General features: G+C 37.2%; 1 protein-coding gene across 3 annotated transcripts in view; it reads right to left on the minus strand.

Moving 5' to 3' along the window:
- The window catches only part of POU2F1 (POU class 2 homeobox 1), a 187,123-nt gene that overhangs the window by 107,766 nt on the left and 56,399 nt on the right, over positions 1–22,958 (minus strand). Inside the window, exon 1 of one of the 3 annotated variants that reach the window (XM_079920545.1) lies at positions 1,093–2,127. The exons of the other annotated variants lie outside the window; for them this stretch is intronic. The gene's annotated coding sequence lies outside the window, so the exon portion shown is untranslated. Of the gene's footprint in view, positions 1–1,092; positions 2,128–22,958 lie in introns of those variants that run through there. 3 annotated transcript variants of the gene reach the window in all.

Raw genomic sequence — 22,958 nt, forward strand, 5'->3', positions numbered from 1 at the left:
TTTCTATAGGTAAAATCATTACAGAGGAAGACATGGTTTTATGGTTTCTCTACACTACCTCAGTATGTCTCTAAAGTGCTCAGATTTTTGAATGGGTGAATTAAGAGAGGAAATAATTCCATAATTAGTATCAGTAAACAAGGGGTAGGCTGGATTTACGATTAACTTTTTATTCCAAAAATAAACAGACTTCACAGTTTAGTAATAGGCTTTGACATCAGAGAAAACTGTGTTTAAACTCCAGTTCTAGAATTCTAAAATTCTAAACTATATGACCCTTCCTAAGCCTCAGTTTCCTCATCTGTAAAACAGGTGCAACCATACTCCCAAGGGTTCTCCTCAGATTTGAACAAAATGTATCCAAAAGCTTCAATGGCCCCAGTAGTTAATTAGTGGTTGTTAATATTATTGTTAATAGATAAAATATTTTACGTAGAATAAATAAAACCATTTCTTCTTTGCTGTTGCTACAGTAACATATTCAGTTACACAAAAGGAAAATCCATATGAAATGTCACTGTGGTTTATTCCCTTAGGCATGTTAATTTATATTTAAGGTACTTAAAAAAATGAGAATTTTTAAAAGGCATGAGACTAGGAGTCTAGATTCTGATCTCAGCTCTACACTGGCTAAGGAAGCACTGAACTTCCTTAAACAAGTTACTTCATCATTGGTAAAATGTAGATTATAATATTTTGATTATAGATTAATTTTATAAAACTATTATTTACAAAGAACTTCTATTAAACTACCACATAGGGATTATTGCTAATGTTATATTATCACGATAAAGATGATACTTAACATTGACCCTATTTGCATTAATTTCACAACTTTTTCAAAAGAAACCAGAGCCTAATCTAAGTATTAGGGCAATCCTAAACTATTTTCCATTGAGGGCTAGGGCACAGGCATTCTAAGCATAACTCAATTATATCAATAAATATCAAACAAATTTCAGAGTTAAAAATGAAATATATATATTTAAGTCATTTTTATAGTCATTCCACAAAATTAAAGGCAATCATCATAACACCTGGATTTATCAGAGGCCACTAAATTAATAGCTTTTATTAGCAGAAAATATTTACCAGGTATAGAAAGACTGCATTCTTTCTTTGAATTGATTCATTGAAAACTGAGAGTAGTTTGGTAATTAAAAAGTCAGGAAAGCTCTTCTTACTTTTCCAGTCTATGAATACAAAAAGAGAAAAAGGCAAGACTGAGTAAGTCGTATAAAATAACCTAACACTTTAAGTGGGAACAATTACAAACAGTGGAGAACGCTGGATTACCCATCAAGGTATGGTTAGCTGCCTAAACATAAAGTGATTAGAGGCAGGCAGCTCTCTTGTGCCTACTTCCTCATCTACAAAATGGAGTTACTAGCACCTGCCCTTACTTCAGAAACGTGGAGGTAAATCAGAAAGTTCTTGGAACATGTATTATAAGGGGGTGGTCTTTCATGAAGCTAGATAAAAAAGCCTACTTAGTATTTTCTTTAAAGGGTATACTTCATTAACTTAACAAAAGACCCCCAAATCCAACACTAACCTCCCTCCAACTTCACAAGTATCTATTTCAACTGGCTACACCCACACACATAGATGATAGACATAAATGAATATAGATTGCTATCACTGTATTCTGGAAAAAGGTGCAAGATTACATTTTGTCTTTGAAAAATGAGAAAGATCAATACTTGGCACACACAGGTGTGTAAATTTACCATCACTGGTTGACCATCACATTCTTTGCCATGAGGCCTCAGAACCCTAATAGTAGGTTCAAGCAGCCAGACTTAACAGATGAAGAGGAGATGGTACGTGCACTGACTCTTATTTGCCAACTACCTCTACTACATAGCTTTGTTTGAATTAGTACAACTAATCAGTAATTGGTATAAATTAGCATAACTGATCGAGTAGTATAACATTAATGAAAACCATGTAAGTTTTACATAACTGTACTCAGTACTCATGTTAACTAAATCATATAATCTTTTTCTATACATTCTGTGATGTTCCTAACTACTTCATGAAACTTTGAACCAAGAGCTTAGTTAAGTTCAATGGTGCAAACAAAATCAAATATGTAAATAGTTGAAACTATCTTCTTAAAAAGGAGTTATTTTTGTGAGAGAAGGGGCTTATAGTAGCTCATAATACTTGAAAATAGAGATCAACATTAAAATTCTGCCACCATTCTCCCAACAGTGGTCAAAAATTTACTAAGACATTTTATTATGTTATACAACTGAAAAGAAACTGAATTTTTTCTCTCTCTTGAAAAAGAAGTCTGATCTATATGTACTTTAACTTCTTTAAAAGAATTTTAAAATTGTTAAGTTGTAAGAGGATATACCTAAAACAAAAAGCAAAACAAAACAGAAACACATGAACAACTAAATACACAAAACAAATATAAACTTCAGCACATCCACCAAACTCCTCCAGAGCAGGAACTATAATGAATAAGGAAAACCCACCTACCCTTCCTCCTTTAGACCAATGTGATGGCTACAAACTGACAAGCTCTTTCTGGCTGTCCACTGGCACATCTACAGACCTCTTATTCTTTTGAAATTTGCCCAACTTAAATTGGATGCAAATAAGTCAGGTGTGGTCCCTACAAAAGTAATCCTGCTAGTCCCTACTGAGCTGCCATAGAAACATGCACAGCTGGCAATGGCAAAGAGGTTGTGTACTGGCCTCAGACTAGCTTAAAAAGTTTCAATACTCATTGAATGAAATAACAATTATGGCATCTTAGTAAAGAACAAATACAACAACAGCAACAACAAAAATCCCTCTTTGCTTGAAACATTAAGCAAAATAATGGAAAGTATTTTCTTCTAGTCCAAAAGTGGCTTTCAGCCTGGCAGCAGCTATTAATGTGTCTGTGAAAAGTTACAATTACCAATGGCAACCATCTTTTACCAAAGAAATATATTTTATGAGAGTATTCCCTGTAGGTCACTCAATGTAATAACCAACATCCAGAGAGAAACAATATAAAGTCTAATCTAAACAGTAGTAAATACCGTGTATCTTTTCCTTAAATAAATTCAGTATGACTCTTCACTGGTTTTACTAAAAATAAAGGTTTTTACAGCAGTGATTCTCAAAGGGCAGTACCTAGATCGGCATCATCAGGAAAATTATTGGAAATGTAAATTCTCAGTCCCCTACCCCAGACCTACTGAATCAGAAACTCTGGGCATGGGAGGTCTAGCAATCTGTGTTTTCACAAACCCTCTAGAAGATTCTGATACACGCGAAAGTTTGAGAACCACTGATTTACAGTGCCAAATTTCAGAGGAGGCTGAAATATAAAATAGAAAATGCAATGCTGACCCCTTGGAACTAAGGCATAGTAACAAATGTAAAGGAAAACTCACTGGCCTCCTGAATTAAGTCTCTTTGCTAGTATCTCACTGTCTAAAATATATGCAGAAATTAACAGTGGTACATCATGTCTGTCTTTCCTACACATGCCAAGCACAAAAGGAAAATCAGAAGTGTCTGTTCCTGATTACTCAAGGAGAGGAGGATCCTTGCGTGTAAGACTCAATCCACTGCCATTCCCAGCCCATTACCAATCACAATCCATTTCCAATCGCTGAGGTCGTCAGACACGGGGCAGCAAACCTAACCATTTATTACTTTATAATAAAAGAGAGATATCTTTTTTTCAGATATCAAACTTGTATGTAGGGATGAGCCTGAAGTTTGAGTCATAAATTTTAACCTTCCTCACTACAGTTGGTCCTCCATATCTGTGGGTTCTGCATCCACGGATTCAACCAACCAATGTAGATCGAAAATATTAAAAAAAAAAAAAAAAAATTCAGAAAGCTCCAAAGAGCAAAACCTGGCAACTACTGACAGGGCATTTTTATTATATTTACAACTATTTATGCAGCATTTACATTGTATTAGGTATTATAGTTAATCAAAAGATGATTTAAAGTACTATTATCAGAGGATGTGTGTAGGCTATATGCAAATACTTTGTCATCTTATACAAGGGACTTGAGCACCCTTGAGTTTTGGTATCCACAAGGGTCCTGAAACCAATCCCCCCAGTGCCAAGGGATGACTGTACTTGTAAAAAAATTTCTTAAGAAACATACATGGATGCAGTTCTTCCTTAGTATCTAACATATTAGATAGTTCATGTACTACAAAATACTCTTTTCATTTTTCTATTAACTTCTGTATAACCATTTATAATTCCTTCCCTATTTCCTTTAAGACAATGGGCAGCACTTCAAAAAAAAACCCAGCCCAGGTAGTGACATTAAAGTGATCAGAGAGATATATAATGGAGAAAAACCACTGGGTAAATCAAATATTCCATATATCATTAGAATCAATGAATTCAAGCCAGTTGAATAGTTTTCTGAAGGTCATAATTTAAACTAAATTGTTAAATACCTTCAGTATTATACCTGCAGAATGTACTTTAAAAATCATACTTTAAGTAAAATGAAGACCGGTCACAATTTACAAAAAAAACCCAAAAACACAGGAAATTCAAAGGAGAGTGTTTATGTACTTACTCCCAGGATTATTCTGTAATCTCTTTTGTGATAAGAAGTATGATGAAACTTACTCAAAGGTCAGATTCTTAACTTTAAGAACAAGGCAGGAAGCAGAAATGAACATACATTTGACTTGTTTTCTCCTGCTTGTTATTTTCTTTTCTTAAATTAGAAAACACTTGAATTATAGGAACATTTTTACTCAAATATTCAAGGAACATTTTTACTTAAGGGATAAATTCAAATCTCAATTTCTAAGCTTAACGTATTTCCAGCAGTCTCTATTCTTTTGGAAAAAGAAATATAAAGAAAACAAATCCTAAGATCATCACTATTGTCATATAATTAAAAAAAATTCTACATCAGAGCAGCAATACAGAATAAATTTAAGTAGGAAACTGATTCACAGGCTCCTCTTTCTCTTTGTTAAATATTGGTGTTCCTTCAGGCCCACCCTTGGTCCACTGCTCACTACACCAGTGACTGCCAAAGTATTGTCTTTGTGCCACTAGTGGGCCAGAACTGATCCAATAATGCCAATTTCATTGACTTTGATGTTTGACTGTGCGCTACATACTAGTGGTGCATGCTGGTTGCCATTCCAACTCTCCCACGTGGATAAGGGCAATGATAATCAGCTCAAGGGAAAGACCTGAATGCTTAAGTCCCCCTAGTTAGTGACTCGTTCAGGAATGAACTGTATCCCAGAAGTTTACTCAATTCTGGCTGATGAAATCCAGGAAAGAGCTCATGAACTTTTACTCTCACTTTGAATACAGACAGTAAGCAGGGACTCTCCTTCCTTCGGACACGAACAAGGAAGCATATTTTCCTGGCTGCTGCTGGAAGTTGTTTTGCAACCATAAGGGAAAGAACCTGAGGGCACAGAAACACAAAGAGCCCAGTTCTACCATGCTTGAAGCTTCTGATCTCTTAATCTTGTGAGCCAAGTCAAACCAAATATTTGGGAGTGCGTGTTTGCACATGTGTGTATACACACATACAATTTTCTAACGTGAATTTCAGAGAAAGCCAGTAGGACAATGGAACAGGCATGCCAGATCTCAGGAGCTCCAAGCCAGCAGCATTTCTACAGGGTAGTCGTACTTCATTTTGCCTACTACGAAGGGACAAGAGCCCCTATAGTAATGTCACTCAGATAATCTTCTACTACCCCAGACCATTTGGGAGACAAAATAAGGCTATTAAAATTACCTATTCTAAGCTTGAATTTGCTATTAAACAGATTTTATTTTCACTTTAGAAAAATTCCCCAACAATAAGCTAACATGCTATAGAAGAATGTTATGCTTAGTATGAAAGAGGGAAGCACCTAGCACTTCCTCCCACCCTGAAAAAATATCAATAAAACCTTAAAAAAAAAAAAGTATTGTATTGTAGACCACCCCTAACAATCTCCTTCTACTTAGAGAGACCATCATCTTCCAGACAACTCACCATTCTGGCTGAGCCCCTTCTTACAAATATACCATTCCTTTGTACTACGATAATCTCAATACTTAGAGAAAAATTAGACAGGAAGATGCAGAGTACAGGCCATTAAAGAAAATAAAAGTGGCACAACTGATCATAACATAATCAGCTTGTGCATACTACCAATGGACATTTTCCAAGGTTTTCCCTTATCATTTAACAAGAATAGTTTAAGCACCATTGTCCTCTATCACTAGATTTAGAATAAAATCTAACATAAAAGGTAACCTTTATCTCTCCTAGTTCTTACAAACAGCAAAGGATAAAAATCTTAGAGTTCTAGAGCAGAGAGAAATGTTAACAACAATCGATGCAATCCCTTCATTGTACCAACTAAGAAATTGTGTGCAAGTTTGCATGATTTATTTTGGAACACCCTGTGAGTGACGGCACAGCTGAAATTCAGATCCATTTTCTGATTTTTAGTCCATATAAGTGCTCTTCACATTGACCACCTCCCTTTTAGAAATGCAAAACTATTTTCCAACAATTTTATAAAGTCACTTTTTAAAAAGTGATCAATGTCATGTCAACCTTTTTAAGTATACTGACTACTGATCATTATTCTCTAACGGTCACTTTATAATAAGTGTTTATATATTCATTCATTAATTCATTCACTCAACAAATAACTTTAAGAAATTATTATGTATAGGGCTCTGTACTCTGCTCCACAGGGCCAGAAAGATCAATCAGACATGAACAGCTATCAGACTGAAAGCAATCAGACTGAAAAGCTAGAACAAGACATTAGAAATCTATAATGTAAGTAAAAGCTGAGAAATGTTTTTACTTTTTGTTAAAAGGGAACAAACATATGCATATTTTAATACAAAAGAGAAAATGTAGTTTTCATGAAATTTTAAGGATTCCTTACTTATGTTGAAAACCTATAAGTAACTAGATATTTACAGAATAAAGTTTATTTTTAAAAAAGTAGATTAAATACTTAAATTCTGTAACATAATTTGGGGTTTGGGATATTGCCTTTCAAGTTTCATATCTAAGACACTATGATCCTTTGCCATTATCTCTTGTCTCCTACGTAAAAACCTAGATTTATAATTCAACTAAGTTTAGTTCCACTGGCTGAATACAGAATAGGGTAAAAATCAGGGTAATTTACAACAACCGAGTCAGTAAAAGATAGGAATTTAAGTTATGACAATCTGGTGTGATTTTTACACCTAAAATTACACATAAAATTAAAATTAATTACCACAAAACGTTAGGCTATGTTAGGCCACCAACATAAATACACTGGGAATGCCTGGTGGTTGAATGATTAGGACTCCTCGCTTTCACTGCCGAGGGCACAGGTTCGATCCCTAGTCGGGGAACTAAGATCCTACAAGGCGGCGTGGCCAAAAAAAAGAAAGAAAGAAAATGCATAAAATGCATACACCACCACAGGGATGTACACCAAGCTCATGGGCCTTACAGCCTTTGCAATTTCTGTTCCTTCAGTCTAGGATGCTTTTGCCCAGGTGGCTTCTTTTTATTTGTTATTCCAGTCTCTGACTGAAAGTCATCTCCTCAGCGAAGGCTTCCACCATGCAATGTAAAGAATATCCCCCGGCCCCCACTGCCCTGTCACTATCACGTCACCCCATTTTATTCTATGTTCTCATAATTTTAAAACTTACTTACTCACTCCACTAAAAGGCAGGCTTCCTGGGCGCAGGCATCTTTTTAGTCAGTCTTATTCACAGTGGCAACCTTAGTGCATGATAGAGCACGAGAGGTGCTCAAAAGTATCTGTTGAGTGAATGGCGCCTATAAAGTCAGTAAGAATTAGATCAGGGATATCAGCTTAAGTCCACAATAAAACAAACTCCTTGAAAGAAACTATTTCCAAAAAAGACAGGACTATGTGCTCAGAGAACTCATCTACTGATCTTTAATAAGAGCAGCCCTCCTAGCAAAACCCTACTATAAGTATACTCCTGACAGCAAATCTGAAATTCAAAAGTTAAAAAAAATTCTGTCTAGCAAATACTTCTTTTTAAAAGTCAGGGCCATAGGGGAAAAAGACTAGCTTCTGGTTTGTGTTCTTGGCCATTTAAAAAGTAACAAGTTGTATTTTATTTACTATGTTTCCCCTAGATTAGCAGGGGTTCTCAGAAACAATAAATTTAGAACTGTCTTCTAATTAATGAATGTGAAATCTGGGAACATTCTTAGTAGAAATTCCAGATTCAAACTATAAATCAAGACTGACATTCAGGATCTTGGTAAACAGGGGTAAGCCTAGTTAATACCTAAATTAAAATTTGCTCAGCAGCCTATAAATAGACACAAATCTTGCAAGAAACTCAGCCATTCCAAATCACATCTTGGAGACAGACTGTGCCTTTTAACTTTGCAAAATAAGACTAATCATGTTGGGAGTCCTGTTGAGATTCCAGCTTCTCTTTGAAAAATTCTGAATAAGAAGTCAATCCCTCTATTTGCTACGGCTGAACAAGAAAGCACACTATTACAGGAAAACGGATGAATCATTTATCTGTTAGTCAAGCATTTACTATGCACCAAGGTGTTAAAAGAGTTGTGCAGTTTACTTAGATTTACCCATGTTACTGATTTCTTCGCTCACTATTCCCTCTTGCATCTCGGTCTTTCCTTCTGAGTTCAATGTCCCTCCTTCTTAAGTACATCCTTTAAAAGTCCCTTTAGTGAAGGTATGATAGTAGCCAACTCAGTTTTTATTTGTCCAACAAAAGTTATTTCATCTTCATTCTTGAATAAAAGTTTAGCTGGGTAAAAATTTTAAGGTTGGTAGTCATTTTCCCTCGGCATTGTACACTTTCATTGTCTTCAGGCTTCCATTTGTTGCTGCTGAGTACTGTGAAAGTGTGGCACATTTATGGGCAATTATCTATTCTTCCTCTATTAAGACATTCTCTTTAAAGCTGATTTTCTGCAGTTTCACTATAATATATCTAGGTATAGAATTTTTATCTACCCTGCCTGGGCTTTTATCCTGCTGCCTAAAACTGAGAATTCATGCCTTTCATCAGTTCTAGAAAATTCTTAGCCAGTGTGTATTTGAATTGCTAATAGCTGAGGATCATCTCTATTATCTCTGGAACTACTGCTACAATTAGATTCAGTTTAAACTTGTTCATTCTATTCTCCATACCTCTTAACTTCTCTTTCATATCTTTCATCTATAACTATTGCTATTCATCTGCTTCTTTTCCTCACATCTGTCATTAACTCGTTCTTCAAAAAGTATACCTAATCTACTCTTTAACTTGTTCACTGAGTCTCTAAATTTCATTAACTAATTTTTTCCTTTCTAGAGAGTATCTCTTTGCCAAATCTACTTAGTCATTTTCACAGTTTGTTTCTTGCTCATGTTTTCAATCCCCTTTTATTACTAAAACATTTAAAAATTAAATAGTAAACCTTATTGATTCCAATAATCTAAAGTCTGTGGGAGGCAGCAGGGAGTCTACTTCTATTGTTGGTTGTTTTGCTGCAAGTCTGATGTTGGCTTGTTCCTTCCTAGGTTCTGTAATTTGGGGTTATAGACTCATATTTAGAAAACTAATCTGGAGGAGTCTGAGAAGCATAGGTTGAAAGTACATTCCTTCAGGAAGGCCATACATTTGCCTCTGCCCAACCTGGGCACTTCTAGCCTGGGATCACTTTTATTTCTTGGCTTTGGGTTTCCCAGACCACACAGATAGTATAAATTTAAACTTCAAATCTGTATTTAAAAAGAGCTAAGGTTACAGATTCTCAGGGAAGACTTGTACATAGATGTAAGGTTAAGAGACAAGCCTTCATTGCAGCACTCTGATGGTAGATGGATTTTTTTCCCTGGCCTACCCTTTAGCTAAGGGTGTAGGTCTTTAAGAATTCCAAGCTTTATGCAGGGATCTCAGCTCCATTTCCCCACCCTGAAAAGTCTAGTCTTCTGTCTAGAACAGACATTAAAACACAAGGCTCTGGAGGGTGGTTTGAACAAAGGCCCTTAGGGCAGCCCCAGTGTTAATTTTTGGTGACCATATATTTTCCTCTTCATGGACCCTGTGGAAATCCCTCATATCCTTGAGCTTGCACGAAAAACATGTAAAGGGATGTTATAGGCATTTGTAGGAGTCTTGTAGAATTTCTCTGAATAATCCATTACAGTGCCAGAGGTCTCTGAGAATAAGGTATAAAATAAACAATTTCAATCTTCAAAAGCAAGCTCTAAGTGTTGTTTGCTCCTCTGTGTTGCCATAGCACAGTGTATCCTCTATCACAGCTCTTCCTTTACTCCACTCTTGTCACTGTGGTTTAAGGTCTCCTCCCCTGCCCTGATTTTAAAAGACATTTCTAGTGCTCAGTAATCCAAGGTAATATGTCAAAAATGACGTTACCTCAGTGATTCCTGCCTTGGCTACAATAAGAAAATAAGAATCAGCAGACTGTTTCTTTAGCTATACTATAACTTTGGTGATAAGGGTCAAGCATAGTGACATGGTTTACAAGATGCTCTCTAAATTTTTTAAGAATGGAGATCTACCAAAGAAAGGTTTTGAAAAATGCTCTTAACAGGACAGCAGGAATGGACAATTATCGGCTGATTCTGGGCCATGTGTCACAGTAATCTAGATGGTGGTAGCTTAAACTCAGAGATAGAAGCTACAGGGACATATTCTACACATTTTTTAGAGGTAAAACTGACAGGTGTCTGATTTGATGTGAGGGATGAGAAAGGGATTGACTCAGGCTACAGAAAATGAACCAGAACAAAGAGATGAAAGTTACAACAAGGGGACATATTTCAAATTAATATTAAGGGAGAACTATTTAAAAATTAGCATATTTACTAAAAAAAAAATGGAATGATTCTGATTATACCACTCATAGTTAAAACTTTTTCATTGTATTTCATTTGATGGGCACCAGGAAGTCAACTGCAGCAATTATCCAGGACTTCTACTATCTGGCCATAACCTTCTCTTCCAACCTGACCTTTCACTATTCCTTTACCTTCCCTAAACTTCAGTTAAATGGAGTTACTCACGCTCACAATTTTCTGTGACTGTCCTGTATTTTCTCTCCTTTGTTCCACTTGTTCCTGCGGTCAGAAACCCCTCTAAGTATTCAGATGCTACCCATCCTTCAAGATCTAGTTCCAAAGCGAGTTCCTCAATGCAGCCTGCCATAAACAGCCTTCTTGAAAAGAGTTTCTGTGCCTTATTCAACTCTGGAGCTTTCTGAAAATCTACCACAATGCCTTTTCTGAAGGCACTGAGAAATGAATATTTGATGGGGATGCTAGAGAAAAAATTAAATTCCTTGAAGGGAGGCTGAGCTTGAACTCTGATTTCCCCTCTAAATTTTAAGATTTTATGATTCTATAACACCTCTATTCAAACAGTCTTAAGATGTACCTAAAGAACTATTTGCTTTTAATATGTTAAATATGTATTGAACAGTCTTCTTGTACCAGATACTGTATTAGGTAGGCTTCAATGAGATCCCATTTAATCCTAACAAAATTCTCTGAAGCAGTTATTCTTTTTAACTTAAAAAAAAAAATTTTTTATTCAACATAGTTTTGGAAGTTTTAGCCACAGCAATCAGAGAAGAAAAGGAAATAAAAGGAATCCAAATCGGAAAAGAAGAAGTAAAGCTGTCACTGTTTGCAGATGACATGATCCTATACATAGAGAACCCTAAAGATGCTACCAGAAAACTACTAGAGCTAATCAATGAATTTGGTAAAGTTGCAGGATACAAAATTAATGCACAGAAATCTCTGGCATTCCTATATACTAATGATGAAAAATCTGAAAGTGAAATCAAGAAAACACTCCCATTTACTATTGCAACAAAAAGAATAAAATACCTAGGAATAAACCTACCTAAGGAGACAAAAGACCTGTATGCAGAAAATTATAAGACACTGATGAAAGAAATTAAAGATGATACAAATAGATGGAGAGATATACCATGTTCTTGGATTGGAAGAATCAACATTGTGAAAATGACTCTACTACCCAAAGCAATCTACAGATTCAATGCAATCCCTATGAAACTACCACTGGCATTTTTCACAGAACTAGAACAAAAAATTTCACAATTTGTATGGAAACACAAAAGACCCCGAATAGCCAAAGCAATCTTGAGAACGAAAAATGGAGCTGGAGGAATCAGGCTTCCTGACTTCAGACTATACTACAAAGCTACAGTAATCAAGACAGTATGGTACTGGCACAAAAACAGAAATATAGATCAATGGAACAGGATAGAAAGCCCAGAGATAAACCCACGCACATATGGTCACCTTATCTTTGACAAAGGAGGCAGAAATGTACAGTGGAGAAAGGACAGTCTATTCAATAAGTGGTGCTGGGAAAACTGGACAGCTACATGTAAAAGTATGAGATTAGATCACTCCCTAACACCATACACAAAAATAAGCTCAAAATGGATTAAAGACCTAAATGTAAGGCCAGAAACTATCAAACTCTTAGAGGAAAACATAGGCAGAACACTCTATGACATAAATCACAGCAAGGTCCTTTTTGACCCACCTCCTAGAGAAATGGAAATAAAAACAAAAGTAAACAAATGGGACCTAATGAAACTTAAAAGCTTTTGCACAGCAAAGGAAACCATAAAGAAGACAAAAAGACAACCCTCAGAATGGGAGAAAATATTTGCAAATGAAGCAACTGACAAAGGATTAATCTCCAAAATTTACAAGCAGCTCATGCAGCTTAATAACAAAAAAACAAACAACCCAATCCAAAAATGGGCAGAAGACCTAAATAGACATTTCTCCAAAGAAGATATACAGAGTGCCAACAAACACATGAAAGAATGCTCAACATCACTAATCATTAGAGAAATGCAAATCAAAACGACAATGAGATATCATCTCACACCAGTCAGAATGGCCATCATCAAAAAATCTAGAAACAACAAATGCTGGAGAGGGTGTGGAGAAAAGGGAACCCTCTTACACTGTTGGTGGGAATGTAAATTGATACAGCCACTGTGGAGAACAGTATGGAGGTTCCTTAAAAAGCTACAAATAGAACTACCATATGACCCAGCAATCCCACTATTGGGCATATACCCTGAGAAAACCATAATTCAAAAAGAGTCATGTACCAAAATGTTCATTGCAGCTCTATTTACAATAGCCCAGAGATGGAAACAACCTAAGTGTCCATCATCGGATGAATGGATAAAGAAGATGTGGCACATATATACAATGGAATATTACTCAGCCATAAAAAGAGATGAAATTGAGCTATTTGTAATGAGGTGGATAGACCTAGAGTCTGTCATACAGAGTGAAGTAAGTCAGAAAGAGAGAGACAAATACCATATGCTAACACATATATATGGAATTTAAGAAAAAAAAAAATGTCATGAAAAACCTAGGGGTGAAACAGGAATAAAGACACAGACTTACTAGAGAATGGACTTGAGGCTATGGGGAGGGGGAAGGGTAAACGGTGACAAAGCGATAAAGAGGCATGGACATATATACACTACTAAACATAAGGTAGATAGCTAGTGGGAAGCAGCCGCATAGCACAGGGAGATCAGCTCGGTGCTTTGTGACCGCCTGGAGGGGTGGGATAGGGAGGGTGGGAGGGAGGGAGACGTAAGAGGGAAGACATATGGGAACGTATGTATATGTGTAACTGATTCACGTTGTTGTAGAGCAGAAACTAACACACCGTTGTAAAGCAATTACACCCCAATAAAGATGTTCAAAAAAAAAAAAAAGAAGGAAAAAAAAATTTTTTTTAAGCAGTGTTTTGTTTTTTTTTTTAATTTTGGCTACGTTGGGTCTTCGTTAAGCGAGGGCAGGCTACTCTTCATTGCAGTGCGCAGGCTTCTCATTGCGGTGGCTTCTCTTGTTGTGGAGCAGGGGCTCTAGGTGCGCGGGCTTCAGTAGTTGTGGCACACGGCCTTCAGTAGTTGTGGCACACGGGCTCTAGAGCGCAGGCTCAGTAGTTGTGGTGCACGGGCTTAGCTACTCCGTGGCATGTGGGATCCTCCTGGACCAGGGCTCGAACCCGTGTCCCCTGCATTGGCAGGCGGATTCTTAACCACTGCGCCACCAGGGAAGTCCCCTATTCTTTATTTTACAGATAAGAAAAAGCAGATTCAGGCAGATTGTCCTAATACAAATGCTATAAGAGTGGCAGAATAAAGGTACAAACTTTAACTTGAAGCCTACTGCCCTTAAACCAACATCACAGCTGCCAACCAATTTAGAATTTAATTTCCACATTTAAATAAATAAAAATACATTGAAAATATCACAGGAATGAATGAATCCAGTAGAGACAATAAATAAAACAAGTTATTCTTTGATACTTACAACAACAAAAAAATTTTTCAGCAAAGCAAAACAGCTCACCTACTCAGCACGTTCAATTCAATTCGACAAGCATTTATTTATTGTGAAAGGTGTTAACAAAATTCTGAAAGAAATAGTCTAAGAATAACATTAGAGAGTCTATCATTGTATGTATTAGAGTTCATGGTGGCATGGAAGAAGATTCTATAGCTTAACACTAAAGATGAAACATCAAGTTATGCCCCATTTTTCATTAAAAAGGCTCTTTTAAGAGAGAAATATACCCTAATATTTCATAAGCTCCTCTTCGCAAGCAGTGTTCTATAGGAGCAGGGTTTCCCACTTTTGCCTCCAGATCAGACTATGGAGAGGTAAGGATCACCTACATTAAAATGTATAAAATCTTAGTTTCACCAAAAAGTTTTTTTTTTTAAGTTTCTTGGACTATTACAGTGGGAATGGCAAAGTAAGTATAGTATGGTATTTTCAAATAACTGAAAAATAAACAAGAAATGGATTTTAAGTCCTGATCATTATCATTCTGTCAAATAACAACAGAAAGCCAGAGATGCAATGTGGTCTAACAGAAAGCAAAAACTGTGGAAGCCAGAGCACTGGGCTTCTACCTCTCACTTTTCACAAATTTATGCAAGCAAAATATGAAGCTAGCTAGTTAAACTCAAAAGTTAGTATATACTATTTGTTAACTAGCATGGATGCCAAGGATATTTTCTCATGGAAAACAGAAGACTACTTGAAACTTTTCATCCTAACAAACTACAGAAGCTAGCAAATTCTTGTCTTCTACCACATGTTGATACCTGGGCATTTAAACGGCATTCTTGTGTCCAACTTTTCAAACACATTAGAAAGATGAAAGACCTTAAAATGTCCCTTCACACAAACAACAGTCTAGCCCCGGATTGCCAAATGAGAAAAAGCAACTATTCTGGACTCTCCACTTTCACATTTTCACAATACTGCTGCCATTTCTTCTTACAAATAATCACCAATACCCACAATTCTGATCTTTGTACCTTACTCATTTATCTATCTATCCAATCATCTGTTCATCCTAACAAACACTGAATACCAGCCATCCTGTGTATCTCTGACATCTAGCTGAGGGATCAGCAAATGTTTTCTGTGAAGTAAATATTAGAGGTAGTAAATACTTTAGGCTCTGTGGGCCCATGATTTCCAGCACAAACTCTTCTTTTTCCTTCTGTTTTTTTAAACAACGCTTTAAGGAGGTAAAAACTATTCATATAGCTCAGAGGTCTCACAAAAACAGAGCGGTTTAGATTTGGCCAAATACTTATGATTCAGTGGATACCCAATAAATATTTCTGAATAAAATTTAAGTTGAATAAGATTTAGTTCCTTTCCTCAAAAAGCTCACGATGCAGTGGAAGAGGGAACAAGTAAAGTAGTGATTCAGTACCACATAACATGTGCTATGAATGAGGTACACGTAAGATAGTAACAGGTTAATGCTCAATACATGTTAACATGTACCAAGCACTATTCTAAGTATCTGACATATACTAACTAATCTACTTTCATAGGAACAAGCCTATAAGGTAAGTTCTCCTATTACTCCCATTTTACGTATGAGAAAACTGAGCGATACAGAGATATTTAGTAACCTGCCCAAGGAGACCTAACCAGCAAAGAGTGGAGCTGAAGTTTTAACCTGTCTAGTCTGTCTCTGGAGCAAGTCCTGTATTTAAACTCTTAGCTAAGATGCTAAAGGGGCTGAGAAGAGCTATAACATCTAAATCAGACAAGAAATTCAGAGTACAGTTAGCTGAGAAGCAGAAACAAGTGAAACAAAGAGTACTGGGATGGAAAAGTATAGAAAAAGTAAAACATGGGAAGGGAAAGAGGTGTGATACGTATTCACAAGTCCAGGAAGCAGCAAATGGTATATGTGAGGAGGTGAGGAAGTGTTGGGAGGTGAGGTTAGAGAGGTGAGCAAGGACAATGTCATCAAGTCCCTCATATTTAAGTTTCGACTTACCTTAAAATACTTAAAAGTTTAAATTTTGACCTTAAACCTTTAAGGGTTTTAAGCAAGAGTAACATAATTGTTTTTTAAACTTTTTTTGGTAGTTTACTTGGTAGCTGTATGACTATAAGTTAACAGGGCGTAAGTCTGAAAACTGAACCATCATGTGAACCCAAGGCAAGAGTGGGGGCTAGAACTAAGGCAGTAGTCCGAGAACGGAGAAGAAACCAGAATGAACAGCATTAAGGAGGCAGCCTTGCTACCAATTTAAATGCTCAGTTGGGTGAAGGAGATGAGCAGAATGACTGCCAGCTCTGGCTCGAGTGACTGAGTAGGTGGTGGTGCTGAGTAGGAGGAAAACATGAGTACAAGAAGGGAAAATGTGGGAGTGAAGGGGGAAAAGAATGAGTTTGGATGTGTTTAATTTGATATGCCTATGGGTTCTCAGAGGTTCAGCAAGTAGCTGAATTTATAGATCTGAAATGAAGAAGAAAGGTCCCTATCTTCTTCTTTTTTTTTTTTTTTTTGCGGTACGCGGGCCTCTGACTGCTGTGGCCTCTCCCGTAGCGGAGCACAGGCTCCGGACACGCAGGCCCAGCCGCCCCGCGGCACGCGGGATCCTCCCGGACCGGGACACGAACCCACGTCTCCTACATCGGCAGGCGGACTCCCAACCACTGCGCCACCAGGGAAGCCCCTTCTTCCTTTTTAAAAAAAAAAAAAAACAAAAGATTTATTTTATTATTTATTTAATTTATTTTTGGCTGTGTTGGGTCTTAGTTGCAGCACATGGGGTCTTCTTTGAGGCGTGTGGGCTCTTCTGTTGCGGCGCACGGGTTCCTCTCTAGCTGTGGCGTGTGGGTTTCTCTCTCTAGTTGTGGCGCACAGGCTCCAGAGCACGTGCGTTCTGTAGTTTGCGGCACACGGGCTCCCTCGTTGAGGTGCACGAGCTCAGTAGTTGTGGTGCACAGGCTTAGTTGCCCCGCCGCACGTGGGATCCTAGTTCCCTGACCAGGGATCAAAGTCGCGTCCCCTACACTGGAAGGTGGATTCTTAACCACTACCACCAGGGAAGTCCCCCCAACTTCTTCCTGATCAAACTATTCATCAACACACTGCCTCACTCCAGAATGATTCCACACACCAGGCAATCCTCCATGTCACTTATAAACTGCCACCTCTATCCCTCATCCTAACCATATCACAATTCTATAAACCTCCATAGTGATGTCAAAAACTGTCCTACAGACAAATGCTAAGGATCTCTAGATCTTCAAGCTTCAACTTTTCTTTATTCAACCAGCAAACTAAATCTTCCTTACTCGCTGCTTTGTTAACCTATCACCTTGCCTGGTGTACAAAAGAGCACCCACAGGGACAGGAGTACAACCAAAAAAAGACACCTAGAAAAGAAGATTCTTGATAATAGTTTTAATTGCAATTTCTAATCTAAGCAAATGTGCATTACACTTTGTTCCCTCCAGGATAGGGGAGGGAAGACATACAGTGTGGAGGTTACAGCAAGGATTGCGTCATTTTAGGTTCCTGATTGCATGGTGAAAGGTTAACGTTGCACAAGCAGTGCAGTCAGTTTAAGGAGATGTTTGTATGCATCATGGTGAGCTAATTAACTTGAGCTAAATTTGTATTCATATTTGTTTCCTGGGGGGTGGGGTGGAGATATTATAATCGCAGGCTTCTATTACCCAGTGGCCTTTATTACACCTTGTACTAGACCATTGTTTCTTAACCTCAGCACTATTGACATTTTGGGTTGGGTAATTCTTTGTTGTGGAGACTGTCCTGCACAGTAAAGGATGTTAGAGGCAGTGTCCCAGGCCTCTAACAAGATGCCAGTAGCACCCTTCTCCCAGACATGGTCAAATATCTCCTGAGAGGCAAAACTGCCCTCATTTCAGAACACCGCTTTAGACCCACATAAATTTACTTAACACCCTTTTTTTGTGTGCTTCCCTCTCCAGTTCTGAACTCTCCTCTGGAACTAATCCTGATTCCTGGAATGCTCTTCCACATTCAGCAGGCCAATCTTTTGTTATTCAAACAACTCTTAAAACCCCCTTTTTATAAGCCTCAAGCACCACAATTATGTCCCAGAATTCTAAAAAGCATGAATATTTACATGCTACTAGAAGGCATTCTCCACTGGATCTGATCTTCAGTTTGCCAGGAATTTGTCTAACAACATGCTGGTTAATTGTAGAGGTGCTTTAATATTTTTCATTTGTCCAATATCTAGTTCTCTAAGTCTTTACAAAGTTCTAGTATTCTTCAACTTAATAGCCATCATTTATTGAGCCCTTACTGTGGCTCAATAACTGTTCTAAGTCTGGCTCTACAACCCCATCGTCAACCCCTAGGCGACCCTGCCTCCCAAATGTTCATCAAGAACTCTGCATGTACTCTACCTATTCAAGATTTTATGATCTCAGATTATACACAATCTCAAAGTTTTGTTTTTTTATTCCATGTTCTTTTGTTTTTCCTATTAGAGTGTCAAGAAAAACAAACTAGAGGGATGTACAGTTTGCATTGACCAGTAGTATCCTGTCTGACAGAAGCATCAAAGAGCATCCTTGTGAGCCCAGCACATGGCCTTGAACATAGTGGTTCTTCAGTAACTACCTGGTTGAATGGATGCCTAAAACATCCTAAATTCATATAATAATCCAGATTGAAGTGCTTTGATTATTTTGTCTTTTTGATCTTTAATTATGCCTCTTCTGGAACTTCCTTCTTTCCTGAAGCACTGCGTCCAAATCTACATCCAATATATGGAGCTATTTTGGCACAATATATTTTCTATGTTTCTAACAACCTTCTCTTAAAATTCAGAACTAGTCTTTCGGCTGCAGTACATCAATTTGCTATCTTCAAATAATAAACAACAATAATTCTAAAATTCTCTCTCCTAGTAATAGCTTGAAAACCACCATCCTACAAGTGTAAACTGGAATATTCCCCCCCCACACATATCAGTACATTATTTTAAACTTGTACACTATAGCTCTTTTGCCATTTTTCCTTATTCAGACAATTGCGGTCTTAGGCATTTTGCTACTGGAACAACACTCCCAAATACCTTACGTACATTTTGAATAAGACCAGTCTATAAATGGATCTCTAGAGAACTTATATTTCTTCATCTAAACCAGACCCAAATGAGACTAAACACTCCACCCTCCTCCTCTGGGGATGTAATCTTAAAGCATTTAGGATGGTGGGATGGGGGTGGGGACACTATTTATATAAATACCTTTGATAACATGATTTGCATTAGTGTTACCTGGCACTTTAAAAGCACTTAATAGTCGGCAGTCCCAAGTGCTCCTACTTTATTGCTGTAACACTTAGCATAGTAGCAAGTGCATATGGACACTTAATAAATGCCTCTGGCATGAGGATTGCTTGAAATCTAAGAAGCTGATAATTTAGCACAATTAATTTCTGGGAAGGGGTTAGAAAGAAGGACGATCTTCCTTTTTATGCTTAGCTAGGACTGGGAAAAATAAAAGCCTAAGACTGGAAAGAACAGGCAACGGAAAGTATTTCAATGAAAAGGGAAGGGAGGTCAAAACATTCACAAAAGCCTAAATTAATTTCAAAGAAAAGAAAAGCAAAATTGTTAACCCACCTTGACCCTCACCTTTAAAAAACAGTAAGGGTCATGTAAAAACCTAATGTGAACTATGTTTTTAAAGATACTTAAAAGTTTAAAGATAGTTCAAAGTTACTGTTATAGTACTGTCCATACCTTTAGGTAATTTGGGCTGACACTGGCACAAAAACAACTGACAGGAGAAACTGTTTCGTTGAGAGCCTAACAACATGTTTGCTAAATGGGAAGTGTGCAGTTATTTTTCCACATTCTCTGAATGAAGAGACTAGTTATAAAAACTTAAAAACAGCCCCAAGTAACAGAATAAAGTCACTTAAAAAAAAATCAAGCTCAAACGCCAATCATCTTTGCTACCTATAGCATCCACTTCTTTTTCATAAGACCAACAAAGTTTTACTTTTTCTTAGATTATAAACTTTTATACTATATTTTAAAATTTTATCAAGTCAGAATTCTTAGCCTGTTTCCAAACATATAGTTTCCAGTAATCACTACCTTTTCCTCACTCTAGACAAGTAAACCTGCTTGCTAAGTCTTCCACTTAGTCCCATTCATCATCCAACTCCCATCAACATTTGTTTCCTTAGGAACATTTATGCTGTAGTTACCTCTACCAAGAACCGTATTTCTCCCCTACTCTAAATCATATCTCTTCTCATCTTTTAAGTATTCCTCAAGCTCTTATAACTAAATAATCCAATATTTCTATATTTAATCTGGTTTGCAAGGGTAGGTCACAAGTTACTCCCTTAACTCTGTTATATATTCTATCACGGTGGGAAGGACATCTCTAAGGAAAAAAAAAAAATGGTTCAGCATAAACCTACATTTGATAACTATAACAGCTCTTGGTCTGCATCCTAGGGCAGAGATTAATTGTATTATATTTGTACAACAAAGGACTGAATTTCTTTTTTAAAATCATATTTGCTAAGTCTCATCCATGAATGACATTTGTTACATACCACAGCCCTCCACCAAATATCTGGTAAGTATTCTGCTGTTATTGTCAGGAAGAAACAGAAGAACTTAGGGACACAAATCTTGTTCCAATGGCATTTGAATACCCTTAACATGCATAATTATGTAAAAATTAAAGAGTTTAATCACAGTCAAGTGAAAAAATATCTTTCAAGTGAACACTTCATTTATAAAGTGCTTGGTTTAAAGTAGGACTCAAAGACACAAATATGTACCCATGTGAAATAGGTCTTGAAAACCAAATCTATGTTTAAAATTATTTTAAATTCCATTATCACAGAAAGATAAATGAAGGGGGGGGAGTAGCCAATTAAAGTCTACACAGTGTCTGGCATATATGCCCTCCAACGTTTGCTGAATTAAAGCAAAATCCCTAAGTCAGCATGTCTCCTTTTGGGAAACATGTCGGGGACAGGTACAAATGGAGTTCCCAGACAATCTGAAGAGACTCAATTCCAGATTAGAAAATGGCTGATTTTTATCTTTAGTTTCTATACTGTGTTGAATGATAAACATAATATTATCGTCATCTTTGAGTCCTAAACAGATTACGTAGTGTCCTAAGATTTTTTGAAAGTAATATTTATGGACCAGTGATGTATATACCTTGAGTCTATAGGAAAGACAGACTCCAGTCATTTAATCACTATTTATTAATTGCCTGCCATGTGCCAGGTGCTGGGGATTCTGGGGGTTCAACGGTGAGTAAAACAGACAAGGTTCCATCCCTCCTGGGAGTTTTCTGTCTCATCACAGAGATATATAATGACAAATTATGATAAATGCTATAAAGGAAAAGAACAAACTACAATTAGACCATATATCAGGAAGCAGTTTTTCTATGGAAACTGTCTTTGTGTTGAGGTCTGAAGAATGAAGTGGGAATTGACCAGGCAAAGGGAGTGGTGGAAGGTCAGAGCGTGGCACCTGTGAGAATCTGAACAAAGGGCCTGGGTGGCTCAAGTGAGGAGAGGGAGGAAAGAGGGGAGGCTGGAGAAGTAGGCATGTGGGATGTTAGTCTTTATTCTAAGAGCAGTGGGAAACAATTTTAAGCAGAATGACATGATTGGATTTCTATTTTCAAAAGATCATCCTAGCTTCAGTGTAGAGAATAAATTAAAGGAAAGTTATGGGAGACTACTATTATGCTGCAAGACAGAGATGATGACTATTAAGACTAGGGTAGCCAAGAATATGGACTGAGAAATGGGCAGACTTGGGAGTTATTAAAGGACATAAAACAGGCCTTGGTAGTAAGGATTTGGGATGTGAGTCCAAGGTGGGTGTTGGAAATGACTCCTAAGTCTCTGGCTTGGGCATCTAGATGAGTAAGGTGATGCTATTCACTGAAATGCAGGACACTAGAGAATGACATGTAGCATCAGTTAGTGGTAACCGAAAACATAGGGATGGATACATTTGGTAGGTTGTAGAGTGAAAAGAATATAGGCATCCAGAACTGAGCCTTCATGAACTCCAATGTCTAAGGACAACAAAGGTAACAAAGCAGAAGCTACTAGAGAAATGAGAGGAAAACCAAAAGAGCATAATTTCACAGCTTCCGGAGGGGTAAGGTTTCAAGAGAGAGATAATGGACAAGAAAGTCAAATGCTGTTGAGAGCTCGATTAAGAAAAGGTCTGGAAAAATGCCCACTGGATTTCATGACCTAAAGATCACTGATGATCAAACAAGAATATTTCAAAGAATGGTGAATTATTCCATGGCTCATATCAGAAGAACATAACAAGTAGACATTCTGCTCACCCCTGTAATAAAACCTCTCTCGTTTTCCCTTCCTTATTTCTGACCATCCTTTCTTGCTTTGCACTCTCTCCCCTGCCATCAATATAACTTTCCTTCTCATCTTTTCTTCCATCTACTGATTTCTTTTTTCTCTATACTTTACTGTGTTCCCTCCTTCATTTGATTACAATATGGGACTGAAAATATTTCATTTT

The sequence above is a fragment of the Stenella coeruleoalba genome (genome assembly GCF_951394435.1).
Source record: "Stenella coeruleoalba genome assembly, chromosome: 1".
Lineage (NCBI taxonomy): Eukaryota > Metazoa > Chordata > Mammalia > Artiodactyla > Delphinidae > Stenella > Stenella coeruleoalba.